The 17,577-nt window shown below is 36.8% G+C and overlaps 1 protein-coding gene across 8 annotated transcripts in view; it reads left to right on the forward strand.

Annotated features, from left to right (window-relative positions):
• NUMB (NUMB endocytic adaptor protein) overlaps window positions 1-17,577 on the forward strand; it is a 186,457-nt gene that overhangs the window by 64,739 nt on the left and 104,141 nt on the right. For 7 of the 8 annotated variants that reach the window (XM_077750778.1, XM_077750784.1, XM_077750781.1 and 4 more), the window contains exon 3: window positions 14,592-14,679. The exons of the other annotated variant lie outside the window; for it this stretch is intronic. The gene's annotated coding sequence lies outside the window, so the exon portion shown is untranslated. The remainder of the gene's footprint in view (window positions 1-14,591; window positions 14,680-17,577) is intronic. 8 annotated transcript variants of the gene reach the window in all.

Below are 17,577 nucleotides of genomic sequence, written 5' to 3' on the forward strand. Positions count from 1 at the left end.
TTTCTGTGGAATCTCAGCTCCTCAAATCCTACCTGTCTTGATAAGCCCTGAGCTCTAATTTCTGTCTCTGCAGTCTTGTGAGACTGCCAAAAGGTCTAGTATGCAGCTAGTTGCCTCAGGAGTTAAAAATAATAGAGAATGTCAGACTTCTCCCTGCCTTTTCTTTTCCTTTGGTATTTTGGCTTCTCACATCTTGCCTGCCTTCTGTGTGTACTTTTTTGTTTTTAAATCCTGTGGTCAGCACAGAACCTGATGCAGGGCTCAAAACCACGAACCGTGAGATGACCTGATCCGGAGTTGGATGCTCAACTGACTGAGCCACACAGGCGCCCCATAATAAAGCAATATTATAAACAATATTAAGCATTTACTAATCATTTGCAGTGAACTTGATAGATGAGGATACTGCCCTTATGCTGCTTTTATTCTTGCAGAGAAGAGAGGTATTAAGTATACATTTATTTATATTGTGATAAAGTGTAAAAGACAAGTACAGGGTGTTACTTGATTATTATAGAGATTTAGTTCGGGTGAGAGAGGCAGTGGTCAAGGACAGTTACTTTGGTGAAGTGATAACTTGAGCAGGGCTTTAAGGAATGAGTAGAATGAGTTGTTCTATAGAATGACTGGGTGGCTCAGTGGGTTAAGCATCCAACTTCTGCTCCGGTCATGATCTCACAGTTTGTGGTTTCAAGCCCTGTGTAAGGAAGGATCTGTGCTGACAGCTCAGAGCCTGGAGGCCTGCTTAAGTTTCTGTGTCTCCCTCTCTCTGCCCCTCTCCAGCTCATGCTCTCTCTCTCTTTCTCAAAAATAATAAAAGCTAAAAAAAAAAAAAAAAGGCATAAAATTAACTTAGAGAAAAGTAAGAGGTTGTTAAAACTATTGATTAGAGAGACCTTATGGTGAGAGGAAGCCTGGCGAGTTTAAAGTATCAAAGGACAGGTGTAGTTGGACTGATGGGCAAGCTCATAGTCATGCCAAACTTTTTATAAGCCTTATTAAGGATTTTATTTTTTGCCCCTGTTTTTTCCAATTCTGATCTGATCATTGGTCTGACTCTAATTCATCTTCTGTCCTTAGAGTTATTTATTTTGTACAAATATATTAGGTGCCTTTTGCAACCAAGGTTCTAAATTAGATGCTGGAGTTGATTAAAGGCAACATGGAACATTGGCTCTAGAGTCAGACAAACCTGAGTTAAAATGTTACCCTATTAGCTATATAATTTTGTATCAGTTATTTAATATTTCTAAATCTGAATTTTCTCATGTGCTAAATACTAATGGAAGTGATAATAGGATTAAATGAGCTAATGATAAATATCTTCAATAAGTGGTGGCCTGTTTTGTTTTCTTAAGAGAGAGAGTGCAAGCAGGGGAGGGAGTCAAAGGGAGAGAAAGAATCTAAAGGAGGCTCCATGTTCAGAGCAAAGTCCAACATGGGGCTCAATCCTTCAACCCTGGGATCATGACCTGAGCTGAAATCAGGAGTCAGATGTTCAACCAACTGAGCCACCCAGGCATCCCAACAGTGGCTCTTTTGTATTATTAAACAACTATAAACTATGAATTCTACTCTCAAGTTGCCCAAATTTTATAGGACATGACATATATCAATAGTTACTATATGTAAAATGTAGTAAATGCTATAAAAAGTTTTTGAAAAAGCAGTGATTTAGAGGAGAGAGATACTGCTTCCAGATTTGGAGTAATTAGGGCATCACACATGAATATTATGTGTGATAGACTTGGAGCTAGCCATTTTCAAAAGTTAATTTGACATATAGCTATATTATTCATGAGTTTTTGCATTTTATTGGGTTTAACAACCAAATTCCTGATTTCTCCCCTTGCAATGTCCTGTGAAACCATATGAAGAACTTGGCTTCCTTTCTAACCTCTTTTTCTATTCTCCCTTTACTAAGGAAGCTATAGCTATATCATCTCCTTTCTATTCCCCTAACTTACTGGACATAGTTCTGTCTCAGGAATTGTGTACTTGGTGTTCCTTTGACCCAGAATGCTCTCTCTCACCTGTGTAATTGGGTTTTCCCTCTTACTACTCAATATTTTCAGATCTGTCTCCTCAAATATAACCTACTGAGATTTTCCACTCCCAGCAACCCCGCTCCTGTCACTGCTGCTACTGGAGTGCAGAAGAGTGGGGTGTCCTGTGTAGAGAAAGTGTGGAGAGGAGTTAAGGTGATGGAGAAGTCGTGTGACCAGGATTTCTCTCATCCCTCAAACGCAGCTGTATTGAGGTCAGATCACTTGGAACACTCAGGAAATTAATCTGTGGAGTGGCAGAAGGATCTCCACAGGTAGAGGAGACAGCTTGGCAGATTGAGGGTTGCTTCAGCGAACAAATTAAAGCACACCTGTGGAAGGTTCAAATACTCTACCACTACAAGCAAGGAGGAGCTTTGCAGAGGACTGAACAGTGGAACAAGCAGCTAAATAATGCAACAACTGAATGCAGGCAACACACTCCAAAAATACTTCCTGAAGTGCCAGGCTGTGGTGTATGATCCCTTTTTACTGTAGTAGTACTCACAGGTGCAGGAAACATTACAAGCTATTAAAACATGTAAAAGAAACGTAGCCAAATGATGAAACAGAAGAATTCTCCTCAAAAGAAAATCCAGGAAGAAATGATAGCCAGAGAAATGCTCAGAACAGATATAAACAATATATCTAACCAAGAATTTAGAATAACAGTCATAAGCTAATAGCTGGGCTTGTAAAAAGCATAGAAGACAGTAGAGAATCTTGCTGCTGAGATCAAAGACCTAAGAAATAGTCACGATGAATTAAGAAATACTGTAAATGACATGCAAAATAAACTAGATACAGTGACAGCAAGGAAGGAGGATGCAGAAGAGAGAATAGGTGAAATAGAAGATAAAATTATGGAAAATGATGAAGCTGAAAAAAGGAGGGAAAGGATAATTACTAGATCATGAGGGGAGAATTAGAGAGGTGGTGATTCCATGAAACAAAAATAGTATCCGTATCATAGGAGTTCCATAAGAAGAAGAAAGAGGCAGAAGGTTTATTTGAACAAATTATAGCTGAGAACTTCTCTAATCTGGGGAAGGAAAGAGACATGCAAGTCTAAGAGGCACAGATAACTTCCTTCAAAATCAACAAACAAGTAAACACCATGACATAGTGAAACTGGCAAAATACAAAAATAGAGAATTCTGAAAGCAGGTAGTGACAAACGGGCCTTAACCTACAAGGGTAGTCACGTAAGGGTAGTAGCAGACTGTCCACTGAAACTTGGCAGGCCAGAAGGGAATGGAAGGAAATATGCAGCCAAGAATCCTTTATCCAGCAAGGCTGTCATTCAGAATAGAAGGAGAGATAAAGGCTTTCCCAGACAAAAACTAAAGGAGTTCTTGACCACTAAACCAGCCCTGCAGGGATCCTGAAGGGGACTCTGATAGTGGAGAGCAACAATGACTACAAAGGACCAGAGATGTCACCACAAACATGAAACCTACAGATAACACAATGGCACTAAATCCATATCTTTCAGTAATCACTCTGTATGTAAATGGACTAAATGCCCCAATCAAAAGACATAGGGTATCAAAATGGATAAAAAAACCAAGATCCATCTGTATGCTGTCTACAAGAGACTCATTTTAGACCTAAGGACACCTGCAGATTGAAAAGGGGATGGAGAACCATTTATCATGCTACTAGATGGCCAAAGAAAGCTGGAGTAGTCATACTTATATCAGACAAACTAGGTTTTATTTTATTTTTTTTTATTTCTGAGAGAGAGAGAGAGAGAGAGAGAGAGAGCGTGAGCAGGGGAGGGTCAGAGAGAGAGGGAGATACAGAATCTGAGAAAGGCTCCAGGCTCTGAGCTAGCTGTCAGCACAGAGCCTGACACGGGGCTCGAACCCACCAACCGTGAGATCATGACCTGAGCCGAAGTCGGATGCTTAATCGACTGAGCCACCCAGGTGCCCCAGACAAACTAGATTTTAAAACAAAGACTATAACAAGTGATGAAGAAGGGGATTATATCATAATTAAGGGGTCTATCCAACAAGAAGAGCTAACCATTCTAAATATTTATGTTCCCAATGTGGAACACCCAAATATATAAATCAGTTAATCACAAACATAAACATATGTATAGATAATAATACTGTAATTATAGGGATCTTTAATACTCCACTTATAGCAATGGACAGATCATCTAGACAGAAAATAAGGAAACAACAGCTCTAAATGATACATTGGACAAGATGAACTTAACAGATATTTTCAGAACTTTTCATCTTAAAGCAGTAGAATACATATTCTTCTCGAGTACACATAGAACATTCTCCAAAATAGATCACATACTTGTCACAAAACCACCCTTAACAAGTGTAATAAGATTGAGATCATACCATGCATATTTTCAGATTACAACGCTATGAAACTGAAATCAATCACAAGAAAAACTCTGGAAAGTCCCCAAATGCATGGAGTTTAAGGAACATCCTCCTAAAGAATGAAAGGGTAAACCAGGAAATTAAAGAAGAATTAAAAAAATATATATGGAAACAAATGAAATGCAAATAAGATGGTCCAAATCCTTTGGGATGCAGCAAATTAAGATGAAAATAGATTGCAGGTCAGGCATATCTCAAGAAGTGAGAAAGGTTCCAAATGAAAAACCTAACCTTATACCTAAAGAAGATAGAAAAGCAGCAGAAGGAAAAGCCTAAAGCCAGCCGAAGAGGAGAAATAATAAAGATTAGAACAGACATAAACAATAGAGAATCCAAAAAAAAAGTTAAAAGAGAGCAATGAATCTAAGAGCTTGTTTTTTGAAAGAATAAACAAAATTGATTAACTCCTAGCCATATGTCTCAAAAAGAAAAGAGAGAGGACCCAAATAGGACCCAAATAAAATCATGAATGAAAGAGAAAAGATCACAACCAATACCACAGAAAAACAAATTATTAGAGAGTACTATGAAAAATTATATGCCAGCAAACTGGACAATATAGAAGAAATGGACCAATTCCTAAATGCACCCTACCAAAACTCGAACAGGAGGAAAAGAACAAACCCATAACCAGTGAAGAAATTGAATCAGTTATCAAAAATCTTCTAACAAATAATAGTCCTGGACCAGATGGCTTCCCAAGGGAATTCTACCAGACATTTAAAGCAGAGCAGAGTTAATACCTATTCTTAAACTGTTCCAAAAAACAAATGACAGAAAAGCTTGAAGCCAGCATTACCTTGATTCCTGAAGTAGACAAAGACTCTCCTAAAAAGGAGAATTAGAGGCCAGTATCTCTGATGAACCTGGATGCAGAAATTCTCAACAAGGTACTAGCAAATCGAACTCAACGGCATATAAAAAGGATTATTCACCATGATGAAGTGGGATTCATTCCTGGGCTGCAGGGCTGCTTCAATATTCGCAAATCAATGTGATACATCACATTAATAGAAGAAAGGATAAGAACCATACGGTCCTGTCAATAGATGCAGAAAAAACATTTGACAAAATACAGCATCCTTCCTTAATAAAAACTCTCAAGAAAGTTGGGATAGAAGGAACATACCTAAACATCATAGAAGCCATAGGTGAAAAGCCCACAGCATATATCATCCTCTTTGGGGGAAAACTGAGAGCTTTCCTCCTGAGACCATGAACACAACAGGGATTGTCCACTCTCACCACTGTTGTTTGACATAGTGTTGTAAGTCCTAGCCTCAGCAGTCAGACAACAAAATGAAATAAAAGGCATCTAGATTGGCAAAAAAGAAGTCAAACTTTCACTTTTCGCAGATGACACGATACTCTACATGGAAAATCCAAAGACTCCACCAAAAAACTGCTAGAGCTGATACCAGAAGTCAGCAAAGTCTCAGGATATAAAATCAATGTACAAAACTTGTTTGCATTTCTATACACCAATAATGAAGCAACAGAAAGAGATATCAAGGAATCGATCCCATTTACAATTGCATCAAAAACTATAAAATACCTAGGAATAAACCTAACCCAAGATGTAAAAGATCTGTACTCTGAAAAGTACAGAAAGCTTATGAAAGAAACTGAAGAACATTCCATGCTCATGGATTGGAAGAACAAATATTGTTAAAATATCAGTACTACCCAAAGCAGTCCTCATTCCATTTGATCTCAATTAAAATAGCAACAGGATTCTTCACAGAGCTAGAACAAAGAGTCCTAAAATTTGTATGGAACCACCAAAGACCCTGAATAACCAAAGTAATGTTGAAAAAGAAAACCAAAGCTGGAGGCATCACAATCCTGGACATTAGCCTGTATTAGAAAGTTGTAATCATTAAGACAGTATGGTACTGGCACAGAAACAGATACATAGATCAATGGAATAGATCAGTGGAACCCAGAAATGGACCTGCAAGTGTATGGCCAACTAATCTTCAACAAAGCAAGAAAGAGTATCCACTGGAGAAAAGACACTCTCTTTAGCAAATGGTGCTGGAAGAACTGGTCAGCAACATGTAGAAGAGTGAAACTGGATCACTTTCTTACGCCATACACAAAAATGAATTCAAAATGAATGAAAGACCTAAATTTGAGACAGGAAACCATCAAACTCCTATATGAAAAAATAGGCAGCAACCTCTTTGATCTTAGCCACAGCAACTTCTTACTTGACATGTCTCTAAAGGCAATGAAAATAAAAGCAAAAATGAGCTTTTGGGACCTCATCAAGATAAAAACCTTTTGCACATTAAAGGAAACAACCAACAAAACTAAAAGGCAGCCTACAGAATGGGAGAAGATATTTGCAAATGACATACCAGATAAAAGTTAGTATCAAAAATCTATAATTGGGGGGAGGGGGGATGGGCATGGAGGAGGACACTTGTGGGGATGAGCACTGAGTGTTATGTGGAAACTAATTTGACAATAAACTATTAAAAAAAAAAATCTATAATTAACTTACCAAACTCCGTACTCAAAAGATAAATAATCCAGTGAAGAAATGGGCAGAAGATACGAATAGACACTTTTCCTTTTTAAAATTTTTTGTTTTTTTAAATGCTTATTTTTTAAATATTTTTTAACATGTATTCATTATTGAGAGTCAGAGACAGAGTATGTGCAAGGGAGGGGCAAAGAAGGGAGACACAAAATCTGAAGCAGGCTCCAAGCTCTGAGCTGTCAGCACAGAGCCCAATGTAGGGCTCACAAACTACGAGATCTTGACCTGAGCTGAAGTCCGACACTTAACCAGCTGAGCCAACCAGGCGCCCCTTATTCTTTGTCTTTTGAGAGAGACTGAGCACAAGTGGGGGAGGGGCAGAGAGAGAGGGAGACCCAGAATCTGAATCATGCCAGTCAGAGTGGCTAAGATTAACTCAGGAAACAACAGATGTTGGTGAGGAAGTAGAGAAAGGGGAACCCTCTTGCACTGTTAGTGGGAATGCAGACTGATGTAGCCACTCTGGAAAACAGTATGAAGGTTCCTCAAAAAATTAAAAATAGAATTACCCTACAACCTAGCTATTGCACTAGTAGGAATTTATACAAAGGATAGAGGAGTGCTGATTTGAAGGGGCACATGCACCCCAATGTTTATAGCAGTGCTATCAACAATAGCCAAATTATGGAAAAAGCCCATATGTCCATCAAGTGATGAATGGATCAAGATGTGGTATATATACAAAATGGAATACTACTTGGTGATGAAAAAGAATGATATCTTGCCATTCACAACAACGTGGATGTAACTAGAGTCTATTATGCCAAGCAAATAAGTCAGTCAGAGAAAGATACCACATAATTTCAACTCACATGGTGGAATTTGAGAAATTTAACAGATGATCATAGGGGAAGGATAGAAAAAATAAGATAAAAGCAGAGAGGGAGACAAACCATAAGAGACTCTTAAATACAGAGAACAAACTGAGTTGATGGGGGTGTGGAAAATGAGTGATGGGCATAAAGGAGGGCACCTTTTGGGATGAGCATTCGATGTTATATGTAAGTGATGAATCACTGGATTCCATCACGTCTGAAGCCGACTACACTGTATGTTAACTAACATGAAGATAAATTAAATAAATAAAATTTAATCTAAAAAAAAAATACCCTAATGAGCAAAGAGGAAATTACCTCTTTATTTAAAAGAATATCCTCTTTTCCATCTACCTTCTAACCTGAACAATTTCTTTTCTCTCACTCTGCTTGATTTTTCTTCATAAACAACATATTATGTATTTATTTCTTTATTATCTTTACAGCCTCCCCAAATACAATATACCATCAGAAGGGTAGAGATTTTGATTCATTCTGTATGTTATCTCCATAGTCTAGGAAAGTACCTGGCCTCTAAGTGCTTCCCAATATGTAACTTGTTGAATGAATGAATGTATGTTTTCTGGTTCAAATCAGAATTCTTTTTTTTTTTTTTTTTACAAACTACATTCAAAATATCATTCTATAACTAAATAAAGAAGCAGCACTTAAATGTTTCTGTCTGATATAGGAAGAGGAAGTAGGATTTTGAGACCTATTTTTGTTGAAGATTTAGAAATGTGAGTTGCTTGATAGTTCAGATAGGTGAGTTAATAACTGGGTAATATGCTGTATACAAAGAAGAAACATATATGATTTCACAGCCTGCTTGATCTTGGAATGAAGTCCTTTGTTGTTGTTTTTAAGTTTTATTTATTTATTTTGAAAGGGAGAGAGAGCACACATAGGAGAGGGGCAGATAGGGGATGAGAGAGAGAATCCCAAGCAGGCTCTGAGCTGTCAGCAAAGATCCCAACATGGTGCTCTAACTCATGAACCATGAGATCTTGGCCTGAGCTGAAATCAAGAATCGGACACTTAACCAACTGAGCCAACCAGGAGCCCCATAAAAACAGACTTTACTTTTAAGAGCATTTCTGTGTTCACAGCAAAATTGAGCAGAAAGCACAGAGTTCACATAAGCCTTTTACCTCCACATGTGTACAACTTCCCTATTTACATTGGGCACTGGAGTGGTACATATGGTGACATACCATTATCACCCAAACTCCATAGTTTCATTAGGGTTCACTCTTTGTGTTACATATCATATGAGTTTTTGACAAATACATCATGACATGTAGTTAACATTACAGTAGTATAAGAATAGTTTCAACATCGTAAAATCTTTTTTTAAACTGTTTTTTAATGTTTTATTTATTTCTGAGAGAGAGAGACAGCATGAACAGGGGAGGGTCAGAGAGAAAGGGAGACACAGTTCTGCTTATTTATCTCTCAAACCCTGCTAGCTCTTGGTAACCACTAGCAATCTTTTTACTGCCTCCAAAGTTTTGCCTTTTTCAGAATGCCACAGAGTGGGAATCATATAATATGCAGCCTTTTCACTTAGTAATATTCATTTAAGTTTTCCCCATGTCTTTTCTTCGTTTGGTAGCTCATTGCTTTTCAGTGCTGAGTATTACTCCATTCTCTGGATGTATCACAGTTTATTCACTTACCTACCGAAGGACATCTTGTTTGCTTCTAAGGTTTGGCAATTATGAATTAAACTGTTATAACAACTATTTGCATGTTTTGTGTAGTTGTAAATATGCAGCTACTTTGGACAAATACCAAGGAAGAGGATTGCTAGATTATATGGTAAGAGTATGTTTAGTTTTTAAGAAACTACTATACTGTCTTCCAAAGTGGCGGTACCATATTGCATTCTCACTAACAATGAATGAAAGCTACTGTTGCTCCACGTCCTTGTCAGAATTTGGTGGTGTCAGTGTTCTGGATTTGGGGCATTCTAATGATAGGTGTGTAGTGGTATCTCGTTATAATTTGTACTTCCCTAATGACATATGATGTTGAACATCTTTTTACATGTTTATTTGCCACCTGTATATCTTTGTTGAGATAATCTGTCAAGTCTTTTGCCTATTTTTAAATTGAGTTGTTTTCTTACTGTTAAGGTCTGAAATTTCTTTATATATTTAGGATAATATCTTATGGTGAGCAGAAGTTCTTAATTTTAAGGAAGTCCAGCTCCTCAATTATTTTTTTCACAGCTCATGCCTTTGGTCTTGTATTTAAAAAGTCATTATTATACCCAAGGTGATCTAGATTTTTTTCCCTATGTTATCTTCTAGTAGTTTCATAGTTTTACATTTTACATTTAGGTCTGTGATTCATTTTTAGTTAATTTTTGTGAATGATGTAAAGTTTATGCCTAAATTCTTTTTTCTCCTTTTTACTAGTTCTAATGCCATTTGTTAAAAAAACCTCTGTTTTCTCCATTGTATTGCCTTTGCTGAAAGACAGGTAATTGTATTTATGTGGGTCTATTTCTGGTCTTTAAACTTTATTTTTATTGTTTTTAAGTATTTTATTTGAATATAGTTGACATGGGCTTTAAATTTTAGAATGAGTTTGTCATGTTTACAAAATAATTTGCTGAGGTTTTGACTGGAATTGTATTGAATCTACAGCTCAAGTAAGGAGGAATTGACATCTTGGTAGTCTTTTGACCATGAATATGGAATATTTCTATATTAATTTGTTTTTTTTTAAAGTTTATTTATTTTGAGAGAGAGGCACACACACACAGAGACAGAGAGAATGAGTGGGGGAAAGACCGAGAGAGAGAGAGAGAGAGAAAGAGAGAGAGAGAGAATGAGAATGAATGAATACCAAGCAGGCTCCACACTGTCAGCACAGACCCTGATGTGGGGCTAAATCTCACATCTATTAGATCAAGACCTGAGCCAAGATCAAGACTCAGACACTTAACTGACTGAGCCACCCGGGTGCCCCTACATTAATTTAGTTTATGTATAATTTTGTTCATCAGAGTTTTGTAATTTTCTTCATAGAGATCTTACACATATTTTATTAAATTGCCTTAAATTATACCTAAGTGTCTGATTTTTTTAAAGTGTTTATTTTTGAGAGAGAGAGCAGGGGAGGGGAAGAGAGAGAGGGAGACACAGAATCTGAAGCAGGCTTCAGGCTCTGAGCTGTCAGCACAGAGCCCGACAAGGGGCTTGAACCCACAAACCACAAGATCATGATCTGAGCCATAGTTGGTCCCTTAACCAACTGAACTACCCAAGTGACCCCAAGTGTCTAATTTTTTAAGGTGTTCATATAAATGTATTATTTTAAATTTCAAATTACACTTGTTCATTGCTGGTATATAGGAAATTGATTGACTTTTGTATATTAACCTTGTGTCCTGCAACCTTGCTGTATGTAATTACTTATTAGTTCCATTGGTTCTTTATTCTTCTTCTTTTTCTTCTTCTTCTTCTCATCCTCCTCTTCCTCCTCCTTCTTGATTTTCTGCTTATGTAATCATATCATCCGTGAGCAAAGATAATTTCATTTCTTCCTTCCCAGTATGTATACCTTTTATTTCCTTTTATTATCTTATTTCATAAGCCTGGACTTCCAATATTATGTTCAAAAGGAATGGTGAGAGGAGACATCTTTGCCATATTCTTGATCTTATCAGGAAGTCTCCTAGGTTCTCATCATTAAGTGTGATGTTGCTGTAGGTTTTTGTAGATTGAGGAAATTGCCCTCTATTCCTAGTTCACTGAAGAGTTTTTATCATGAGTGAGTGTTGGATTTTGTCAAATCCTTTTTCTCTATCTATTGATATGATCCTGCAATTTTTCTTTTTTAACTTGTTAATGTGATGAATTAACATTAAATGATTTTTGAGTGTTGAATCGGCCTTGCATACCTGAGATAAATCCTACTTGGTTGTGGTGTGCAATTTTTAAAAATATATTGTTGGGTTTAATTTGCTAATATTCTTCATCACATTTCTATTAATGTTTGACTTCTTTGTGGCATGCTGATCAAATATTCAGTTAAAGCTTTGAAGAATAGTGTATATGTTGGATGACAGAATTGAAGACCATTTTTTCCCTTTATAGGCTGAATTGTCTAAATCAAAGAAGATAGAATTTAAAGCACATTATCAAGATTTTTTGAGAATTTAATATGCACAGTTAATGGCAAAACTATCTGAGTTATAATCTAAGCTTTCCCATGTATATACAATGTGAAACCTTGAGCAAGTGATTTAACCTCTCCATGCCTCATACTTTTCACATAGAGTTGTTATGAAGTATAAAAGAAGTGATATATGTTAAGTCTTATAAAACAATAGCTGGCACATAGTAAGACCTGATTAAATGATACCTGTGATTATTATGCAGTTTTGCACTTAGATTGAGACTGAGTTTAAGATGTGAGTGATAGGGGGCGCCTGGGTGGCCTAGTCGGTTAAGCGTCCGACTTCAGCTCAGGTCATGATCTCACGGTTGGTGGGTTCGAGCCCCGTGTCGAGCTCTGTGCCGACAGCTCAGAGCCTGGAGGCTGTTTCAGATTCTGTGTCTCCCTCTCTCTCTGACCCTCCCCTGCTCGCGCTGTCTCTCTCTCTCTCTCTCTCCCTCCCTCCCTCACACTCAGAAATAAAAACATTAAAAAGATTTTTTAAAAAATTATATATGAAAACTATAGAAAACTTATGAAGGAAACTGAAGAAGACACAAAGAAATGGAAAAANTCTCTGTCTCTCTTCCCCTTTGCTGATTTGTTTTGATTCTTAAATTCCACACATGAGTGAAATCATGTGGTGATTATCTTTCTCTAACTGATTTCACTTAGCATAATACTCTCTAACTCCATCCGTGTTGTTGCAAATGGCAAGATTTTATTTTTTATGGCTAATGTTCCCCTGTATATATTTACCACACCTTCTTTGTTCATCAGTTGATGGACACTTGGGCTGCTTCCATATCTTGACTATTATAAATAATGCTGCTATAAACTTGGGGGCATATGTATCCCTTTAAATTAGTGTTCTTGTATTCTTTGGGTAAGTACCCAGTACTGTAATTGCTGGATCATAGAGTTCTTATACTTTAAAAATTTTGAGGAACCTGCCTACTGTTTTCCACAGTGGCTGCAGCAGTTTGCATTGCCACCAGCAGTACATGAGTGTTCCTTTCTTTTTTATATCCTTGCCAACACCTGTTCTTGTGTTGTTTTCAGTCATTGACAGAGATGAGGTGATTTCTCATCGTAGTTTTGACTTGCATTTCTCTGATGATTATTGATGATGAGCTTGTTCTGTTGATGTTTTTGCAACTACTTGGTAAAAGGGTCTGTATTAAGGAGTAGACACTTTTTATTAAATCTTTGAGCTAGGGGTGCCTGGGTGGCTCAGTCATTTAAGTGTCCAAGTTCAGCTCAGGTCATTCCTCACAGTTTGTGAGTTTGAGCCCCATCCACATCAGGCTCTCTGCTGTCAACACAGAGCTTGCTTCAGATCCTCTGTCCTGGTCTCTTTCTGCCTCTCCTCCACTCGTTCTCTCACTCTCTCTCAAAGACCTAAACATTTAAGAAAATAAATCTTTGAGCTACAGTGAACAATCATTTTAAAAATTATTTTTATGCGATAAGTTATTTTAATACTTAGTATAATTCTTGCTATTAGATTGGTGACATTCATAAAAACTCACCTTGATAATATTATTGATGAGCTTTTTAGCAGAATTATCCTATAGGGCTTTTGTAAAATATTATTCCTATCATTCCTTTAAAAACAGACAGGTTTTTATATTGTACTTCTAAAACTTCCCCCTTCAAATAAACAACTAACCTTATCACAAATAGATAATGTTATAATTTATTAGTAAATACAGATATTAATAGCAGTGTGTTTGTTTACTGTAAAACAATTTGATTGAGATTGTAAAGGCAACATTAGTGACAGTTAAACTCGTTTGACCAGTAAAATGCTAGTTATAAATGAAATAATCATTCCTTGGTAGTAATGATACTTCTACCCTGCTTTGATGACATGTCTTTTTCTTTGTCTTTTTCTTATAAAAATTTATTCCTACCATTGCTAGGAATCACTCCTTGTTGACACAGCTGTTCATATTTTGGGCTCCTTGAATACTACCAGTCTTTTATTTTTTATTATGTTTATTTATATTTGAGAGAGAGCATGAGCAGGAGAGGGACAGAGACTAATGGAGACAGAATCTGAAGCAGGCTCAGGCTCTGAGCTGTCTGCACAGAGCCCGATGCAGGGCTTGAACTCACAAGCTGTGAGATCATGACCTGAGCTGAAGTCAGATGCCCAACCGACTGAGCCACTCAGGTGCTCCTGAATACTATCAGTCTTAGAAAGGATATATGTGGAATGGAATTTGTGGGAGTTGTCAGTAAACAACAGTGTCTGTTCTGTTTCTCTCTTTCTTTGTGTGTATATAGTATTTTATATTTCACAAATTCATTTGTTTAACTCTAAAGCATTTGACTTGTAATTAGGGGAATTATTTGTTATGAATTAGAGGAGATTATGCTTCTACATTAGAGTGTGGATTTTATAGTTTCTGTGGTAACTTGAAGTGGTCACCTTATATCATTAGAATAAAGTCCTGTTCTCTGGAGTAAATTGAGAACCTCCCCTTTGTTTTCTGTGTACCTGTATTTTGTTTGGAGTTACCCTATCAGTGCAATGTAGCAGTAGTTATGTTACTAACAACAATTTTGTGAGATGTTTATTATTCTCATTTTACAGATGAGGAAACTGAGGCTTGGTGAAGTTACGAAACTTGTCCAAAGTCACACAGCTTACTGTAAAGGGCACAGCCAAGATTCAGAGCCAGGTCTGTCCAACTTCAAAACTCTTAATTACAGCCATGAAACTTTGAAATAGCTGTTAAGTATCAACCTATAATTAGTTGTATTGCTATTAATGTTGCTTAATAAGTTTAACTGTTACTAATAATTTTTTTAATGGTGAGTTTTTTTGTCCATGGTTATTTTATGTATCTTTTAAATATTGTGAAAAGAAGTGTAACGTAGTGATTAAGGGTCTGGGCTCTGGAGACAGATTCCTGGGTATGAACCCTTAAGCTTCTCTATTTACTTGTGTGACATTGGGAAAGTGACTTAACTTTTTCTGTACCTCAGTTTTTCTGTCTGTAAAATGGTGATAGTAATATTACCCACCTGATAAAGTTGTGAAGATTAAATTATATAATATGGACAAGAGCACTTATAATAGTACCTGACTCACAGTAAGCAATCAATTATCATTTCCTAGCAGTTAGTAAAACAAATGATCATTATTTCTTTATTAGGAAACTGAACAAGGAAAGTTTAAGCACCAATATAAAGTATCACAAAATTCACTTAAACCAAAATTAAATTTGAATAAGTTAAACCTAGGGAAAATCATATATTTAATCAATTTCAGATCTGTGGTAGAGCAAACTGGGCAGCTGCTAATGAGCCTCACATGCACAAGGAAGATATTTTACGTATAAGGACCAAACATAGTTCCACTATAAATACCCTTGAGCCCTATATGATCATTGTATTATGAATGTACTTTGTCTGTTTTCCCCTTGTAAATGAGATTTGTATTCAGAATAGGTGTTTACATTTTTAAGTGGCTTTTAAGGAGATCTTTTGGCAGTGTGCATAGATAATTACAAACAACCAAAACATTATGTGTTATGTAAGATGTTGGCAACATTTCATCACTTGCAGGAGTAGTTATCAGAACTTACATTGTGTTGAATGTGCAGTGATTGACTTTTGAACTAGTGGTGCCACAGCACTTTCAGCTAGAACTCATTCATGTACTCTTTACTCATACTTGGTCATTACAGCTATAAGAATTCTGAAGTGCCATATCCACTATTACTATAATTTAGTTAAAGTAAAATATGTGATTAGTGACTAAGAAGTTTATACCAATTGCAGAAATATTCATAAATAGAAGTATTAAATGTTTTTTATTTGAGAGAGAGAGTGAGCACAAGTGGGGGTGGAGGGCAGGGGCAGAGAGAGGGGGACAGAGGATCTGAAGCTGGCCATGTGCTGACAACAGAGTCTGACGCTGAGCTCACACTTAGAAACCGCAAGATCATGACCTGAACCAAAGTCGGACACTTAACTGACTGAGCCACCCAGGTGCTCCAGATCGCTGTAACTATTTTAAAAAAGATCTTTGTAAGTTTTAATCTACACATGCATTTAATTCTCTTTTATGGTACTGAGTCTTCCTATCCTTGAACATGGTATGTCTTTCTAGTTATTTAAATATTTAAAAACATCTCAGTAGAAGCACCTGGGCGGCTCAGTCGGTTAAGTGTCCGACTTCACCTCAGGTCATGGTCTCATGGTTTGTGAGTTCAAGCCCCGCGTCGGGCTCTGTGCTGACAGCTCAGAGCCTGGAGCCTGCTTCGAATTCTGTGACTCCCTCTCTCATTCTGTCCCTCCCCTGCTTGTGTTCTCTCTCTCTCTCTCTCTCTCTCAAAAATAAACATTAAAAATTAAAAAAAAATATTTTAGTCAAGTTTTTTTCTTTTTCTCTGTAAATATCTCTCAGATCTTCTCTTTGAATTATTAGATGCCTTATTTCTTGTTACTATTGTAAATAGTATATTTTTCCTCTTTTGGTTTTCCTATCCATTTCTATTTGCTGATGTAGGCTTTTTTGGTATATAGATCTATGTTCAGTCACCTTACTAAATTACTTTATTAAAATAATGTGAATGAAAATTGTGTCTTCCTTTGCAATGCTTACATCTTTTCTCTCTTTTTTTTCGTCTTATTATGCTAGTTAGGACTAGCAGTATAACATTCAATACAAGTATTAATAGTGGGCATTCTTATGTTGCACTTAATTCTTAAAAGTGAGTGCTTCATAGGGCACCAGAGGGGCTCAGTTGGTTAAGCGTCCAACTTTGGCTCAGGTCATGACCTCACTGTTTGTCAGTTTAAGCCCTGCATCGGGCTGTGCTGACAGCTCAGAGCCTGGAGCCTGCTTCGGATTCTGTGTCTCCCTTTCTCTGCCCTTCCCCTGCTTGCATTCTGTCTCTTTCTCTCTCTCTCAAAAATAAACATTAAGAAAAAAGAAGCTAGTGCTTCTTATGTTTCACTATTTAGAATAGTGCTTGCTGTAGTTTTTTAAGTTTCTCTATTTAAGTAATCTGTACACCCAGCATGGGGCTCGAACTCATGACCCTGAGTTCAAGAGTAAAATGCTCTTCCAGCTGAGCCAATCAGGTGCCCAGTGTTTGTTGTAGATTTTTTATAGATATGCTATAGGTTAAAGACATTTCTGTTGCTGGTTGGCTAAGATGTTTTTTTGTGTGTGAAGAATGAGTATTAAATTTTATCAGATGCTTTTTCTGTACTTGTGAAAAGATGATATATTGTCCTTCCTTATTCTGTTAAGGGTGGTAAATGATGATAGTATTTTTTTTATATACAAGTGGATTTAGTTTATTAGTGTTTCATTTAAGATTTTTGTATCTATATTCATGGGTAATATTGGCCCATAATTTTATTTCTTATATTATCTTTGTTTGATTTTGGTATTCAGATCATACCAGCCTTGGGGTGCCTACCTGGCCGAGTAGATAGAGCATGTGACTCTTAATCTCAGGGTTATGAGTTTAAGCCCCACGTGGGGCGTAAATCTGTTAAAAAAATAAATTGATAAAAACAAATGTGAAAAAGATTATAAAAACCTCAAAGAATGAGTTGAG

The sequence above is a fragment of the Crocuta crocuta genome, unplaced genomic scaffold (genome assembly GCF_008692635.1).
Source record: "Crocuta crocuta isolate KB4526 unplaced genomic scaffold, BGI_CrCroc_1.0 scaffold186, whole genome shotgun sequence".
NCBI classification, from domain to species: Eukaryota; Metazoa; Chordata; class Mammalia; order Carnivora; family Hyaenidae; genus Crocuta; species Crocuta crocuta.